Here is a 17,046-nt window from a genome sequence, read left to right as displayed (position 1 = left end):
GGAGGCTCTCGGCCAGTCTGGGCAGCTTGGCCACCCGAAGAAGCAGGTGGCCCACCTGGAAGCCACCAAGTCAGACCACGCCGTGCGTGAGCAGACGCACCTGCTCTTCCCGGAGGGAGGTAGGAACCCTGAGGGGGCTGGTGGGGGGTGTTTAGCGTGGGAACACCCTGGGCTGGGGGCTCATCGTGCTCAGAGGCTGGCCCCAAGGGCGAGACCCCCTCACTGACAGCATGTCCCCTTGGACCATGTCCCTCTAGATGACAACAGCATCGCCCTCCGGGGTCAGATGTCCTCCCTGCAGAGCCTCGCCAGCGAGCTGCAGGAAGTGAAGGAGAAGGTGAGCCGGTGGCAGTCCCCGAGGGGGCTGCAGGGATGCCAGGGGGGATTGGGAGAGGGAGGGGCAGCCAAAGGGCCCCCCCACAAAGGGACAGCACGGGGTGCCATGCCCTGACTCTGCCACCACCGCCGTTCCCAGATCAGGCAGCTGGAGGATGCCCTTGGAATGTTGTGGGTGGCCGGAGCGGACTGGAGAGCAGATGGCAGTGACCGGATCGCCCTGCAACTGGGGTAAAAGGACGGGAGAGGGTTTGCTACCCCATGGGGCTGCAAGGGAGCCCAGTGGCTGGGACCAGCCCAGTTTGGGGGGCGAGGGACAGCCCCCTGAGTGGCCCTGATGAGGCTAAGCCTGCCGGTGCACCCATCTTGCTGGCCAGGTCCATGCTGCAGGAGTTAAAGCGAGAGGTGTTGGAGCTGAAGGAGCTGGGACTGCAGGAGTTAAAGCAAGAGGTGTTGGGGCTGAAGGAGCTGGAATTAGAGAAGATAAAGCGTGAGCTGAAGGAGCTGGGAGAGCAGCAGGACATGACCGAGGCCACACTGAAGCAGCTGGTGACACAGGTGGCCAAGCAGATGCAGGCTCAGGTGAGGTCTAAGGGGAGTGCTCCCACTGCCCGCCGGCTGGGTGGGGGGGTCCTGGCAGGGTTCCCGGCCACGGCCCCTGGCTGGCTGCAGCCATCAAGCCTCCACAGCACCTTGGCTTGTTGGCTGCATCCGTTCCATCTGAGAGCCGATTCCTTCTCCCCTTCCTGCAGCAGGACAAGCTGAAGGCGATGGAGAGCGCAGGGCAGGAGCAGGCAGAGGCGCAGGCAGCATGCCCTGCCTGCTGTGGGGACACCGGAGCGCAGGTGGGGCAGCTCCTGCAGCGCTACGAGAAGCTCCAGGAGGTGGTGGACTCCCTAATGTCCCGGCTGGCGGTGGGCAAGGTGCTGAGGCAGCTGCCGAGGCAGAGCCAGGTAGGGAGGTGGCGGCATGGGGGGCTTGGGAGGGGGCTGCCGGGACTCCCCTGGCTGGTCGTGCTTTGCTGTAACATGGGGGAGCCCCTCGCTGCTCCCCACATTGGCTTGTACACGTCAGCAGCACGGAAGGAAATGAAAGCCTTGGTGCAAATGTCCTGCTGGCACCGAGAGCCTTTGGCCAGCGGCCAAGTAACCTGGCTCTGTCCCCACGGGGCAGCCAGTCCCCCCTTGCACAGCACCGCCTTGTCATCTTCCTCCCTGCAGCAGGATGAGGAGGTGCCGAAGCGCGTCCAGGCCACCCTTGTGCAGGTGCAAGGGAGCTACGAAAAGCTCAGCTCCGTCGTGGGGAACCTCCTGCGTGACAGTCAGCAGCAGCAGCAAGATACCAAGGTGGGTGGCTGAAAGCCCCACGGGGTCAGAGCATCCTCCAGGCAGAGCCTGGGCACCACCAGGGATTTGTCCTTTTCCCGCAGGTTTTTAAGGGGGGTGGGAGATGGGGGGTGCTGAGCTGGCCGGGAGGCAGCTCCGACGCTGCCGTGGCATCATGGGGTGCTTTCTGTGTTGGAAGGCTCTGTTCCAGTCCCTGGAGAAGCTGGTGAAGGGCAAAGCGGACAAGAATGACCTGATGCTGGCACTCGATGTGGTATGGCCTCGAGGGTCCCCAGCACCAGCCAAGGGGGTCCCAGGCAGGGTGACAATCACCCCTTGTCCCTTGGCTGCTTGGTGGCAGAACCTGCCGGGGGGAGGGAAGATTTCCAGACTGGCCGCGGCTCCCTCGCCAGGTCCCTCTGTCTCCCCACGGGACCCTTTGGCTGCTGGCACCAGCCCCATGGGGGTGATGGGGCAAGCAGGGCCACGTAGCCACTTCTCCCTCTCCTCCCAGCACAAGCTGGCCCTGCCTAGGCTACCTTCGTCCTTTCCCCACCGCTCTCCTGCCCTTCCCTCTTGCTAGAAAGCAGACAAAACCAGCCTGGCTGGCAAAGTCAACCGCAGCGAGTTCGACGGAAGGATGGAGCGGCTGACTGAGATGCTCGAGGAGATGCTGAGCTGGCAGACGGGCCAGGAGAAGGTCCAGCAACAGCTTCGTGAAGAGGTGGCCTCCAAGGTGAGGGGTGTCTCGTCTCTGCCACGCAAAACTTGCTTCTTGAGGGCTTGGCATCCCTCCGAGGATCCCTCTGCCAGCTGTCCCAGCCGGGGACCACCATGTCCCATCCCGGGGCAGCTGGCTGAGGGGGGGCACCTGTCCACAGCTGGACCGCCAGGAGCTGGGGGCTCTGCAGAAGCAGCTGAAGGGGCACTGGGAGAGCAACCTCAAGCAGCTCCAGAAGGGCTCACAGGCAGGGGCTGATGATGCAGCTGGGATTAAGAAGTGAGTGCAATGGGGAGAGCGGCGCCTTCAGGGACACCTCGCTGCTGCCTGCGAGCTGCCTGCCTGTGTCCCCCCCAGGAGCTCACCCAGCCCTTTTCTCCCCACTCCAGCCCGCTGCTGACCCATTTCCACTGCCTCTCCTGCGACCGGCCCCTCGACATGTCGGTGCCTGGCCCGTGAGTAGCACCTGGCACTGTGGGCGGGACGGGGGGGCGATGGGTGCTGGCAGTGCCCCGCCGTGCCAGGCACAGGGGTTCGGGGCTCTGCCTGGGGGGTCTGACCCTGCCCAGCCCCCTCGCGGCCCTGCCTGGGAGCAGGGGGACACAGAGCCCTCCCCGGGGAGCAGGGGTTGCCATGGGCTACAAGCCCATGGGTTTCAGGGCACTGCCCCGTCACCCATCTACGGCTCCTGCCCTCCCCAGGCACATCGTGACCATCCCATCCCTGCCGCCGCTGTCCCCCTGCCTCGCCGAGCACCCCCGTCCCATTCTCAAGCCAGAGCAGGAACAGCAGCACGACCACAGGTAGGGGACACGGGGACCCATCCCCGTCCCACTGGGGTGCAGGGTGGCCTGGCCCCGGCGAGGGAGAGCTCTTCCCCAGGTGGGGGCGCAGGGGTCCGGGCGGACCTGGGCAGGGCAGGGGAGCAGAGCTGTGCTGCAGAGGGTCAGCTGTGCTTACCCCGCCTCTGTGGGGCTTTACAGCCCCCCCTCGCTGCCCGTGTGGCCCAAGCCTCTGTCTCAAGGGTGCTGAAGCCACATGGGATGAGTTGTGTCTGGTCTCAGCCTGACCTGGGGCTTAGGGAGGTCAGGTTCCTTCTCTGAAACAAGTTGCTGAAATCAAGTGCTGCAGCTGGGACAGCCCAGTTCCTGCCTCCTGCTGTCCTTGGCGTGGGGTGCAGGGACCTGCCACTGCCACGGCCAGCTCCCGGGGGCTGCGGGGAAAGAGCAGACCCAGCAGGACGGCTGGGGGGTCTCCTGCAGCAGGCGGAGGGGAGCCGGGAGGGACAGACCCCAGCGGGGAGCAGCCCCTGGCCCCCTCCCTGGCGTAGCAGGCTGAAGCACGGGCTGCCACGGTGCCGGGCACTGAGCATCCGCGTACCCCGTCCCACAGGCAGCCGCCCCCCGAGGTCAAGTACCCCACCGTGCCGCGGAGCTGCGGGGGCCGGCACACTGTCACCACCCCGCTGCAGCGCCGCCAGGACCTCCAGCTCCCCCGGCGCCTCCGGCCGCTCCTGCTCCCCAACAAGGTAGGGATGACAAAGGTAGGGATATGGCGGGGGCGACTGAGGCTGAGCCTCTGCGGGGGCGGGGGGGGCATCTGTGCCTCACTTTCCCCAGGGAGAGCTGGCCGTGGGAGGGTTGCCAAGGGATGCCGAGTTCGGCCCCGTGGCTCAGCCAGCCCGCTCTCTCATTCCCAGTGCAACGTGGTGGACCTGTTGGCAAAGGACGGCTGCATGTCCAGGGAGCAGCTGGACAGTCCCGTGCTCACAGACAAAGAGGGTACGGCCGGGGCTGGCTTGGGGAGAGGATCCCATGGGTGTGAAGGGGCAGCGGGGAGGGCAGGGCACCCACGAGGTGCTGGGTTTTCCCCACCCGTGTCCCCCCCACTGCCCCCACCCCAGCTCACGCTGCTCTCTCCTGCCACCCCTGCTGCCTGACAGGGCCAGCACAGCACCAGCCCGGGCTGCACAAGGCAGCGGAGAGCAAGAGCGACTCGTCCGACTGCCACCTCCCTCACGCACCAAGGCCCCCGCGGGACAGACCCAGGAGCCGGGCAGCTGGGCAGGGACAGCTGCTCTCCAGAAAGTGACTTCTTATTTGACTAATAAAAAGCCTTTGACCCTATTTTTTGTTGGGTTTTTTCTATATTCTGCCAGTCCTAACACCAGATCCTGCAGAAACAGGGTATCTGTTCCAAAATATAGATCCAACATCTAGCACCTCGCTTATTGCAAAATCTCTGGTATTCACCTTTCCACTTTTGTAATAGACACGGGGAGGGGGGCGGGGAGGAATTGGGGGGCTCTGGGTCAGGGCCTTGGGAGTGAGGACTCCCCTAGAAACGCACTGAAGCCATTTTCTACGTTTTATTCCTATTTTTAGGGGGGACACACACGCTGATGGGGGGGGCATCAGCCCACGAGAGCTTCTAGCCAGCCTTTTCTCCCCCCTTTTTATTTTTTTTTAATATGTAGCTATCATATATAAATGCATCTAACGTACATAAACGCGCAGAGAAGGAAGGAGCAGCACGGAGGCACTGCCGGGCGACGGGGTCCCCCCCCAGCATCCCTGCAGCCGGGCAGGGGAGGGACCGGCGGGAAAAATATCGACAAACAAACGGATGGCGGCGGCTGCGGGCACCCCGGATCGGGGCCGCGGGGGCACGGAGCCGCTGCGGAGCCCCCTGGCTCTGGGTTTCTTCCCGCACAGCCCGCCAGGGCCGCCCCTCACCCCGCTCTCTCCCTCCGCGCCCCGGCGGCAGGACTCGCCTCAGGGCGGCGCGCGGCCCGCACCCTCCCGCGCAGGCGCGCGCCGCCGCCGCTCCCGCGCTTGTCCCTCGCGCGCCGCCGTAGGAGGAAGCCGAGCGCGCGGGGGGGCCGCGGCGTGAGGGGCCCGTAGGCCGTGGCTGGTGGGAGAAGGTGAGTGCCGGAGGGGCCGGGCCGGCTGCGGGGCGGGGCGGGGCGCCCTGGGGTGCGGGAGAGCCGCTGCCGCCGTGCCACCGGCTGTCGCGTCGCCCTCCTGCCTGCCCGGGCTCCTTCGCCTCGGGGCGGGGAGGCCGGCGCAGAGCGGGCGGGCGAGGAGCGGAGCTCCGTCCCTGCGTGGCTGGCGGCGGTCGGGGCCGGGTGCTCCGTGGCCGCTCCGTGCGCGCTGAGAGCGGCGGGGGGAGGCGGCGGTGGCCTTCGTGGGAATGAGCAGCTGGTACTTGGCTCTGCTTTTCTTCCCGCTCTGCTCTGCTGTAGCTGAACACTGAACTGCTGTCCCCGAACACCCTGGAAGCACTCTGGGCTAAATGCGCGTCCGTAAGATGCCCGCGGTGCGTGTGTCGGCTTCTACAAGAGTGGGGGTGGCTCTCTGAATGTTGCCCACAGTTAATGCACAGCTGGTGGCTGCTGCCTCTTGTTAGGGCTGAGGCGTCCCTTCCTGGTGCATCTGGAAGAAGAACGGGGCCAGCACGATGAACTGCCTGGGCACCTCTAGGTTTGCACGTGCAAACTGTGCTGCAGTGCTCAGGAGCAGCAATTTGTTGCGCTTTGATCATAAATCACCGTGCCACGTAAAAGGGAGTGTGTTGTGTCGCTCCTGGTGTTCCTGTGCGTGGGAGGCGCTCACTTGCAGGCGCAGCACTGCAGCCAGCCCCGTTCTGTGGATGCCGAAGGAGCTGCGGACGGACGCAGCACCCGGAAGGAGCCCTGGAGTTCTCCTCGCTCTCCCTGGCGGCAAACCCTGGGATAAGTAAACAAGCCCTAGCTACACAGCACCTGGGCCACGAGACGAAGGAGAAAAGGAGAGAGCGCTGAAGGCCAGCCGGGTTGCTAAAGATGAATAGCTTGTCTTGGTTTACAGCATGTATGGGCTGTGATATGTGTGGTATGTGCTGTGTAATCTCATGATAAGGAGGTAGCAGTGGGAAATTGCTAGCTCTGTAGCAGAGGGTATTTAAAGAGGCTGCTGCCTAAAATAAAGCGTTTTCGTTTGTGCACCAAACGGAGTCCGTGCCTAATTGCCACCAATGGTGCCCCGTGTGAGACGGAGCGATTAACGAGGTTTGACGGGTGTCAAGCCCCACAGAACTTAAGTGCTGCTGAAAGGAAGCAGGAGCCGGCTTCAGGCATCTCTTCAAGAGAGGTGAGCTGTGGGGAGCTATGGGGAGTAACATATCTTGGGAAGAAAAGTCAGTACTAGGACTAATGGAGGGACTCTTGCGGAAACATCATGTATATACGAGCCTCCAGACCTTAAAAAAGATACTGAAATGGGTGTCTGTTAATTGCGATGGTGTCAATGCAATCACTATTTTTAGTATAAAAACGTGGGATGCCGGAGGGGTTAAACTTTGGGCCAGAGCCACTAAGGCGGACAAGGTTGCTGCTGAATTATTAACCCCTTGGCGTCAAATTCTAGAGATGTTACGGAAACGGGAGGATATCAGATAAGCTGCAAGCAATAACGATGCCGCTCCGTTTCGGGCAACCGCCGCAACTCCTAATTTTCAAGCGGACGATTGTCGCCCGGTCTTGCCGAGATCAGAACAAGGCGAAGGGAAAGGAGGCACTCAAGTTCAGTCTACCCTATTCTGTAATAGCCCTGAGGATGATCCTGGGGACCCCTTTGATCCTGGTCCAATAAATCCAGAGACTGAACCTGATTTCTATCCACCTTTAACCCCAATTAAAGCTATTCCTGCATCTGCTCCAATTGCGGAGGACATTTTACAGCAACAGCGACAAAAGTCGTTATCGCGCTCCTCCGTTCTTAGCCCTTCTCCATTTGCGCCAGGTACCGCATCTGTTCCCCCTTATCAACCGCTTATACGTGCGCAGCCGGAATCGGGGTAGTGCGGTGTATTGTCAGAATGTCAGCAGAGAAGGACGGAGCCGGAGCCGTTTCGCTCCTGCCACCGCCCGCCTGGCCCCCTCCCCTCCCCAGCCGTCTCCCTGAGATAGAAGTGTTGTTTTTGTATGTCTGCTGTGTGAGTGTGTGTGGGCGCCAGCTTCTACCTGCTGATCATCATCTGTGCTACTGTTTGGTTTTTGTTGTGTGCAGTGTCGTTAGGTGACTCCCCTGGAGCAGGTGTTCTGCCCGGTGTGGTCCTGTTCTCGTACGCGACTGGGGCTGACACTCCATCAAGTGAAGAAGTTTGTATATACACAATGTGTAGACGTAAGGTGAGTGCGCCCCAGGTAGATAGACCAGGAGGGGCCGTAGAACCGATGGAAGTCCTGAAATACTGGGGGAGTTTTCATCAGCTGACACGCTTACGCTCGTGGGAACGGCTCGCCCGTTCAGGGCGTATCGCTGGTTGTTTGTTGTTTGCCTATAAGCTCATGGTCGATCGGGAAAAGGAGTTGAGCCAAAATCTCTAGGATGCTCTGTAGGAAAATGAGGAACTTAAGGGTGAGCCCTAGTTCAAAGGCAGACTGTTATGTCAGTTGTAAGTGATGAAGAAAAAAAAAAAAAAAGAGAAAAACAGAATAAAAAGAAATAAAGAAAAAAGAAAAGGAAAAAAAGAAAAAAGATGAAAAAGAAAAAGAAAAGAGGAAAAAGGAAAGGAAAAAGGAAAGGAAAAATATAAAAAGAAAAAGAAAAGAGAAAGGAAAAGAGAAAAGAAAAACCAAACAGGAACAATTAGACAGGAAATGTGCCACGTTACCACAAACGTATGCCATGCGCGCTACAAGAAAACAGCAGAGAAAGAGAAATAGGACACCAGATTCAAAGCAGTACCATAGAGAGATGTTTTTGGGTTTTTCCTATATGTGTATATGGTATTGCATGCCTTGGTGAATTACTCTGTGTTATATCCTGCGAGACTAAATGGACCCCAGCACCCCCCTGCACACTACCTTGCGGCTCCAGGGTAGCCCAGTTGGTGTATTTTGATGCCTGTGCCCCGAAAGTTGTTCAAACACAAAGGGGGAGCGGAGTCTTTGTCTCAGCCGGGAGCCCACAGATACTAGGGACGCAATCCGTCAGTGCTGGCCGACCATTGATGCAGTGCACATTGACGATGCGAGGAAAAGGTCCTGTTTGCGTGAGCGGTATTCTGGACACCGGAGCGGATGTCAGAGTCATCTCTGAAGACAGATGGCCTGTGAACTGTTCGTTAGTACAAGTGGGGGAGGCATTAATGGGCATTGGCGGGAATGCTTTGCCTTTACAGAGCAAACACCTAATTCAGACCCAGGGGCCCGAGAATCATGCTGCCTCATTCACGGAATCACGGAATCACAGAATCTTCAGAGTTGGAAGGGACCTCTAGAGATCATCTAGTCCAACTCCCCTGCTAGAGCAGGATTGCCTACAGCACATCCCTCAGGGCTGCATCCAGGCGGGTCTTGAAAATCTCCAGAGAAGGGGACTCCACAACCTCCCTGGGCAGCCTGTTCCAGTGCTCTGTCACCCTCACTGTAAAGAAGTTTTTCCGTGTATTTGAACGGAACTTCCGATGTTCTAGCTTGTGCCCTTGCCCCTTGTCCTGTCGCTGGGAACCATTGAAAAGAGCCTGGCTCCGTCCTCCTTAAACCCACCCTTTAGGTACTTGTAAACGTTAATCAGGTCCCCCCTCAACCTTCTCTTCTCCAGGCTAAAGAGTCCCAGCTCTTTCAGCCTTTCCTCATAAGGGAGGTGCTCCAGTCCCATAATCATCTTGGTTGCCCTACACTGGACTCGCTCCAGTAGTGCCCTGTCCCTCTTGAACTGGGGAGCCCAAAACTGGACACAGTACTCCAGTTGTGGCCTCAGCAGTGCAGAGTAGAGGGGGAGAATGACCTCCCTCGACCTACTGGCCACAGTCTTCCCTATGCAGCCCAGGATGCCATTGGCCTTCTTGGCGACAAGGGCACACTGCTGGCTCATGGATAATTTGCTGTCTACCAGGACCCCCAGGTCCTTCTCCTCAGAGCTGCTTCCCAGCATGTCCGCCCCTAACATATACTGGTGTTTGGCATTCTTCCTTCCCAGGTGCAGGACCCTGCACTTCTCCATTCCGTCCTTTTGTGTTAATACGCCAATTACTTTATGGGGCGGCGACTGTATGAGCCACTGGGGAATACAGATTGGGTCAAATTTGTCTTAGGGGCCACTGTGGCGCAAGCCACCTTAAAGTTAACCTGGAAATCTAATAACCCCGTTTGGGTGGAACAGTGGCCCTTGTCACGCGAAAAGTTGCACCGCCTTCATCAGCCAGTTGAAGAACAGCTCCGAGAAGACCATATAGTCCCAACGACCAGTCCGTGGAATTCGCCTGTGTTTGTAATCCAGAAAAAAAGGGGCAAATGGCGACTTTTACATGATCTAAGAAAAATTAATGCTGCAATGGAAGATATGGGTACTCTACAACCTGGCATGCCTTCACCCACTATGGTCCCCCGAAATTGGTGCCTCACTATCATTGATTTGGAAGATTGTTTTTTCACAGTCCCGTTGCATCCTGAGGATGCCCCCAAATTTGCATTTTCTGTGCCATCTATCAAGGTAAGTGAACCTTGTGAACGCTGTCATTGGACAGTTCTCCCACAGGGGATGAAAAATATCCCCACAACGTGCCAGTGGTTTGCAGCAAAGGCCCTATCTCCTGTTCGGCAAAGGTTTGCTGATGCTATAAGATACCGTTATATGGACGATATCCTTGTGTCAGCAGAGTCACGAGAGACTGTGCAAGCAGCTCTGCAGTTTACATAGCGTCAAGTAAAACTTGCCGGGTTACAAATTGCGCCTGAAAAAGTACACCAGAAGGAGCCGTGGCAGTACTTGGGATGGAGGAGCACAGAACAAAAAATTATCCCGCAACAAGTGAAAATTCAAGCAGATATTAAAACCCTTAATGATGTACAGAAGCTCTTAGGGGCCATTAATTGGGTTCGTCCACTATTGGGGGTACCAAGTCACGAGTTAAGTCCATTATTTTCTTTGTTAACAGGGACCTCAGATCTTTTGTCACCTAGGAGTCTAACCGCAGAAGCGCAGTCGGCCTTGGCAAAGGTTTCTAAAGCATTAGCCTCACGTCAAGCGGATCGCGTGTGTCCGAGCCTACCTTTCCACATGGTGATATTAAATCCCGCTGTGCAACCGTATGCCTTAACATATCAGTGGGATGAGACTCGTTCTGACCCTTTGATCATTATTGAATGGGTCTTCCTTTCTCAGCAGCTGTATAAGACAGTGGTAACTCGCCCAGAATGCTTTGCTATGTTGATCACAAAAGGAAGACAACGGCTTATGCTATTAGCTGGGCAGGAGTTTTCCCATATTATCTTACCAATAGCCACGCAAGTGCTGCAATGGCTTCTGCAAACCTCAGTGATGTTTCAAACAGCGACTATTGACCACCCGGGACAAACAGATGTTCATAGCCCTAGCCATAGGCTCTTACAAAAAGATTTTATTTTGTATGTAGCCCCGAAAGTGAGTCATGTGCCTTTACAAGCTTTGACTGTCTTTACTGATGGTTCTGGACGAACCGGCCGCTCAGTCGTAGGAAGGCAAGACCCGCAGAGTAAATTGTGGGATTCTGATGTACGCCGAACTAGTGGGTCCCCACAAATCGTAGAGCTCGCCGCTGCTGTACGAGTGTTCCAGAAATGGGACGCTCCTGTCACTATAATAACTGATTCTGCCTCTGTTGCGGGACTTGTACCCCGCATAGAAAATGCTTGTTTAAGGGAAGTCTCCAACCCCTTACTTTTTACTCTACTGTCAACGCTTTTGCATTTGCTGAACAATAGACAGCATCCTTATTTGATCATGCACATCAGAGCTCACACCGCCCTTCCAGGGCCCCTAGTGGAAGGCAATGGACGAGCTGATGCATTAACTCTCACAGCTCAAGTAGTGCCCCAGGTAATAGAGCAAGCCCGAATCTCTCATGCATTTTTCCATCAGAATGCAAAAGCGTTGCAAAAAACCTTTTCCTTGATGCCCTGGCAGGCAAGAAATGTCATTGCTGCCTGTCCAGATTGCCAGCGGTTATATACAAGTTCATCACCCTTTGGCGTTAACCCGCGAGGCCTTACTGCTCTTGAGCTGTGGCAAACTGATGTAACTCACTTTTCCGAATTTGGACGCCTTAAATACATCCATGTTTCTATAGATACCTTCTCCGGAGCCATACATGCCACTTGTCCTACTGGTGAAAAAGCTCACGTTGTTATCAAACGTTTTACTCTAGCTTTTGCTCTAGGTGTCACCCCTACGGTTAAGACGGCTAATGGCCCAGCTTACATCTCCCTCCGCCTTCAAAAATTCTTTCAAGATTTGGGGGGTCAAGCACCTTACAGGCATTCCGCACTCCCCTACCGGCCGAGGCATTGTAGAATGATCGCATAGTTCATTAAAAGGCATGTTGTTGCGCCAAAAAGGGGAAGTTGAGTCTCTCTCACCACAGGAAGGCTTGGCTAAGGCATTGTATGTACTCAATTTTTTTTAATTTATCTGACAGTGCGGAGTCAACCATTAGCCGACATTATTCATCTTTGCGAGTGGACAAACACAATAGCGAGGGTAAAGCTCAAGTGCTAGTACATAATTTAGAATGAGGAATTATGGAGGGTCCATAGCAGTTGATAACGTGGGGGAGAGGCTATGCTTGTGTCTGCACAGGAACGGGACCTCGGTGGGTTCCAGCCCGGTGTGTGCGCTCTTACAGGCAACAGCAAAGCCAAAAGGATTGAATGAGTCTGCTATCCTGGTTCGGTCTACGGAGTCCCAACGAGCAGGCATGGACGCAGTTGTGGAAGATCAAAGCACAGTGAGAAAACTGTACCAGGAAGAACAGGGAGTCCGCATGTGCTCTTGAGAACAAGGACTCTCTTGCTGCCAAGGATAAGTTTAGCAATGCTACTGGTACAGCTATTTCTGAGTTATTGCTGATGTAGATAGTAGTCGACATGCGACGCTGCAAAACAGAGCTGCTATTGACTTTTTGCTTTCAGCTCACAGACACGGTTGTCAAGATTTTAAAGGACTGTGTTGTATGAATCTAAGTGACCACTCCAAATCCATCCATGCCCAGTTGCAAGAACGGCACCGACCCAACCAGCAACTTGTGGAGACCACTGGGTGCAATCTTTTTTGGATGGACTTGGGGGTGGGGTTGGTTGAAGCAAATTATACTCGTTTGCCTGTGTGGAAGGAATTTGTCTGTTATGTTTAGTACGCTGTTTGCCGTGTTTAATAAGCATTATACGATCAGTTGTAGATGCCGCTTTGCATCGTACCCTGGTACGAGTTGTAGAATATGTTGCTGTAAAAACTGCGTGTGTATCCATGAGAACCTGACCTTCACAGAAGAAGATAACAAGAAGGGATTACAACAATGTGGTCACGTATCAGAAAGCCGCCGTTAGCAAAGCCGGATCACGAGTCTGGTGGGACTCGCTGCATGCGCTGGCCACACGTGCAGCGACTCTAGCCTGTAATTCTCCACTCAATCCGGTGCAGGATATAAGGGGTCTGTCTCGGGCCGGAGAGAGGGAGAGAGAAATGAGCGCACTTTGAAGATACAGGGGACGCCCTGGAGCGCTGTCTCTGTCCCCGCCCCCCCTCCCATAAGTTCTATGTTCATTAACCCCAACAGCTCAGAAGGCGTTACAGCACGTTGCAGGTAAGATATAGTCTACTACTGCTGCAAGACACGTTGAACACCTTCCTACAAGAATTTCAACCTTACGCCCTGATAGGACAGTGGGATGATGCACTCGCAAAGAGCCCGACTGCATTAGAGTGGGTAGTTTTGCCACGTACCTTTTCCAAAACAGTAACTATGATGACTGAAATGTTACCACGATTGTTTTCCCAGGGTCGTTTGTGCTGTCAGCAGCTTTCTGGAATGGATCCAAGCCACATACATGTCCCTGTCAAAAAGGACGACCTTGACCCTTGGTTATCACAAAGTCTTAACCTACAGATTGCCTCAGTAGATTCTACTGGGCAAATAAATTATTCTCTCCCCTGCCTTTAGAGCCACAGGAGGTTGGTATTCTAGGCTAAATTCAGATGGATGCTCGTAAGTGTTTTAACTTTGCCAAATGCTCTCGAAACGCAACACATTTCCAAAAGGTCACCCCTCTTGATTACCGGGTACACTTTTGGCAGCCACCTGTGGTTGCCATTTCTTCTTTCTCTGCTCTCGGTGTGGCTTCTGCAAAAGCGCTAACGCTCTTAAAAAAAGCTAGGTTGTTGGCTTGTGGAACAAAGTAAGGCTACTTCAGTAGCTCTTCCTGGCCTTTTATTAGATGTAGATTCAGTACGCCATGCAACTCTGTAAAATAGAGCAGCCGTCAATTTTCTGTTATTAGCGCATGGCCATGGATGTGAAGATTTTGATGGCATGTGCTGTATGAATTTATCAGACCACTCTGAATCAATCCATAAAAGTATACAACAGTTAGAGCAAAATGTGCAGAAATTACGAATGGGGGGAAGTTGGGGATGGCTGGATAACCTTTTTAACAGTTGGGGCTTAACTGGATGGTTGCAATCAGCTCTAAAATTCTTGCTTTTTTGTATAAGCATATTCTTGTGCATTATGCTTTGTATTCCCTGTGTGCTACGGTGTGCGCAGCGTCTTACAGATAAAACCTTGGCCACTGTTTTTGTAGTAAATGAAGAAGGGGGAATTGTGGATGCCGAAGGACGTGCGGACGCAGCACCTGGAAGGAGCCCTGGAGTTCTCATCGCTCTCCCTGGCGGCAAAGCGTGGGATAAGTAAACAATCCCTAGCTACACAGCACCTGGGCCATAGAATCATAGAATCATTTAGGTTGGAAAAGACCCTTGGGATCATTGAGTCCGAGCATCGGCTCCACTCTACGAAGTTCTCCCTTACTCCCTTAACACCACATCTAAACGAGTCTTAAACACATTCAGGGATGGTGACTCAGCCCTTCATGCGGTTCTCATCCTCCTTGTTTGGTTTAGTTGTGTTTTAATGTTGCAGACTTAGAGGGGCCATTTGGTGTGCTGTCTCCATTTGGAAGGGAAAGTGATTTTCAGATTTTCAGATGCGATGCATTTAACAGGACACAAATGTCCTCAGCTGCAGGGACCCAGGTGCCTCTTGCCAGTGCTGATGCCCTGAGACCCTCTGCCCAGCCTCCCTGTGCAGCTGCTGGGGGCTCTGGTGTCCCTCATCTCTCATGAGCTGGCTGCCAGTCCCAGGCAAAGGCATCAGGTAACTGGGGTGTCGAGCAACTGAGGTGTGCCTGAGAAGCTGAGGAATTGTTTTCCACATTTAAAAAAATACGAGCACGTTTTCACCAGCAGAGATGAATGAATACGTTTCATAAAATGAAGATGTTTTCCCCTGATGCCAAAAACGGCATTTTCAGGAAGTGTATTAACCTCGGGACAAGAAATTAGCATTCTCTGCAGCACTGTGTTATATGTTCTATCAGGCTGCATCACTTTGTACTTTTGTTTGTGCATAATTAAGAAAAACCCTTCTGTGCCTGTCTGCGGCCAGTTCTCTAAGAAAAGCAGGTGGGAACTGGAGCCCCAGAGCTGTAACGTTCAACTACAGACTTCAGTGGGAAAAGGTTAGATTTTAACATTGAGATGTTAAAATCATGGCCAGGTGGCCACGGAGAGAAATGGCGGGGTTGGGGCGGTGAGGAGGATCTATCTATACGGTGTTTCCCATCAAGGAGACTGCTTTTCCTACATGTCCAGAGCTCCTTAGGAGGCACCCTGGATGAATATCAGCCGAAGATTGTTGGCAACACTTATTCTGTCAGCTGGGAAAAAAACTGACAAAAGAAACCAAAAATCTCAAAAAGTCCTTTCCCTTTAGATGCTCATTGAAATCTCCCTCTTTAAAGTCCTGAAACCTCTCCAACCAGCTGTACAAGACTTGAAGACTTGAAGAATCTTATGGGGAAAGGCATGGCTCATCAGAGCTTTTTGCATTTTAACGACCCTGTGATGTATTTGGTGCTGACTCCCATGGACCTCAGTTACCGTGAGGAGAGTGATCAAACCACTTGAGAAGTTAAAGTCAGAAGTTAAAGTCAGATGGCTCTGATGCTGAGTCAACCTCTGATGTGTTCTGTCAAGGAAAGGTCCATTTTAATGTCACCAGAAGCACCCACACAAACCATACACCGGCTCCTTGCCTAAAAGTTACACAGGCAGTGGGGAAATCACAGGCCATGTTCCTGCTCCTGCCCTACCAGGTACGCGGGCAGCAGTGACTTCACCAGCACCTACACAACCCATGGGCCTCTTGCTGGCCTGTCAGCTGAACGGTCACAGGTGACCTTGCAAACACCTACACAAGATGGGTGCCCAGTCCTGGCCTCCCAGATTCTCAGGCACCTGGGACCTCAAAATACCCAACACAAGACATGTTTCTCCTGGGCTCCTCAGGCACCAGTGACATCGCAAAGATATCCACAAGCCAGGTGACAGCTCCTGGCCTGTCATCTGTGCAGGGACCAGTGACCTCACAAGCACCTACATGAGCTGTGCACCTGGTCCTGCCTTATCAGCTACTCAGCCAAGAGTGACATCACAAGTACAAACCTGAGCCACGTGTCTCCTATCAGCTACAGCAGCACCAGTGACCTCACCAGCCCCTACAGGAGCCCTGGCCTTGCTCCTGGTCTATCCGCTACTCAGGCACCAGAGACCTGACCACCCCGTCTGCCCGTGCTTGCTGTCTGCTCACCTCTGAGATACGACTCCTCACAAGCTCCTACACACACCAGAAGCCTCCTCTTGGCCTGTTGGCTACTCAGGCAGCAGCTCCTCACAAGCACATACCAACCTATTCGCTGCGTGCTCGTCTTTTGGGGGGACCCAAGCCAGTACTGACCCCCCTCTCCGTCACTTGCTCGCCCCTCCTAGAAGGGGGCCGTAGCCCCTGGGCACGTTCCAGCGTGTCCGTGCCCCACCACCTTTCGGGCACCCCTCCGCCCTCTTGAATTCCCCCCAGCCCACCCTGTCAGGGCTTGTTCTGCAGCCTGGTAAAGTGGGGGACCCCCACCCGGCCTTTTCCTTCTGCTTCCGTTCACATTTAAACTGTAATTCTTCACTACACTAAATCTTATTGAAGGGGGATTTACTCAATTCAAATGTATAGCTCCAATTCAAATTTATAGTTATTTAAACTTTGGAAACAAAAATTATTAATTTAATTTCTATATGTTTATTAATGTTTACCATTGTAGAAATCTATACACATACACATAAGTATATATATAAAAATAGTGTGTGTAGTATTAAAAAAAATAAATTCATTAGTAGAATGATACACTTCCTTTCATAGATATATACAATATATGATTATATTGTCTAGAAATATTCTATTTTTATATCCAAACGAGGCAGGCAGCCCATCCCATAGGCTGCCTGAGAACACGCGGGTGTGACGGTGTCAAGAACTGGCCGTTAGCCAATCACGGAGCTGTGTGATCTTTAACCAAACGGCAGCTCCCTGCCAGGGAATGGCGGCATCTCGGCAGAAAATGGTGGACAAACCAAAATGGCGCCCCCGTGCATGGAGGGGAAGGGCCTTCCGGGTCCCATGCACTTCCGGGTCTATCCAGGCAGGGTGGCCGGTGCTGGCAGCCAATCAGAAGAGAGCAGAGGCCCGGTAGAGGAGAGGGGGCGGGACTTCCGCCGGAAGCTGGTGGGCGGGGCAGCTGTCAGGCCGAGTGGCCAT

General features: G+C 54.4%; 1 long non-coding RNA gene across 2 annotated transcripts; it reads left to right on the top strand.

Moving 5' to 3' along the window:
* The first annotated feature begins 5,311 nt into the window (after positions 1 to 5,311).
* LOC141732403 (uncharacterized) lies at positions 5,312 to 12,710 on the top strand. Of its 2 annotated transcripts, none has more exons than XR_012584087.1 (3): positions 5,312 to 6,512; positions 7,431 to 7,552; positions 12,031 to 12,710. It is a non-coding gene; the product is annotated as an uncharacterized LOC141732403 (long non-coding RNA). The 2 variants fall into 2 exon arrangements; XR_012584086.1 differs by lacking the exon at positions 12,031 to 12,710 and adding an exon at positions 8,548 to 9,069.
* Positions 12,711 to 17,046: the final 4,336 nt, after the last annotated feature.

This window comes from Larus michahellis, chromosome 17 (genome assembly GCF_964199755.1).
Source record: "Larus michahellis chromosome 17, bLarMic1.1, whole genome shotgun sequence".
Lineage (NCBI taxonomy): Eukaryota > Metazoa > Chordata > Aves > Charadriiformes > Laridae > Larus > Larus michahellis.
Note: the sequence above shows the minus strand (reverse complement) of the source record. Positions and strands in the feature narration are given on the sequence as shown.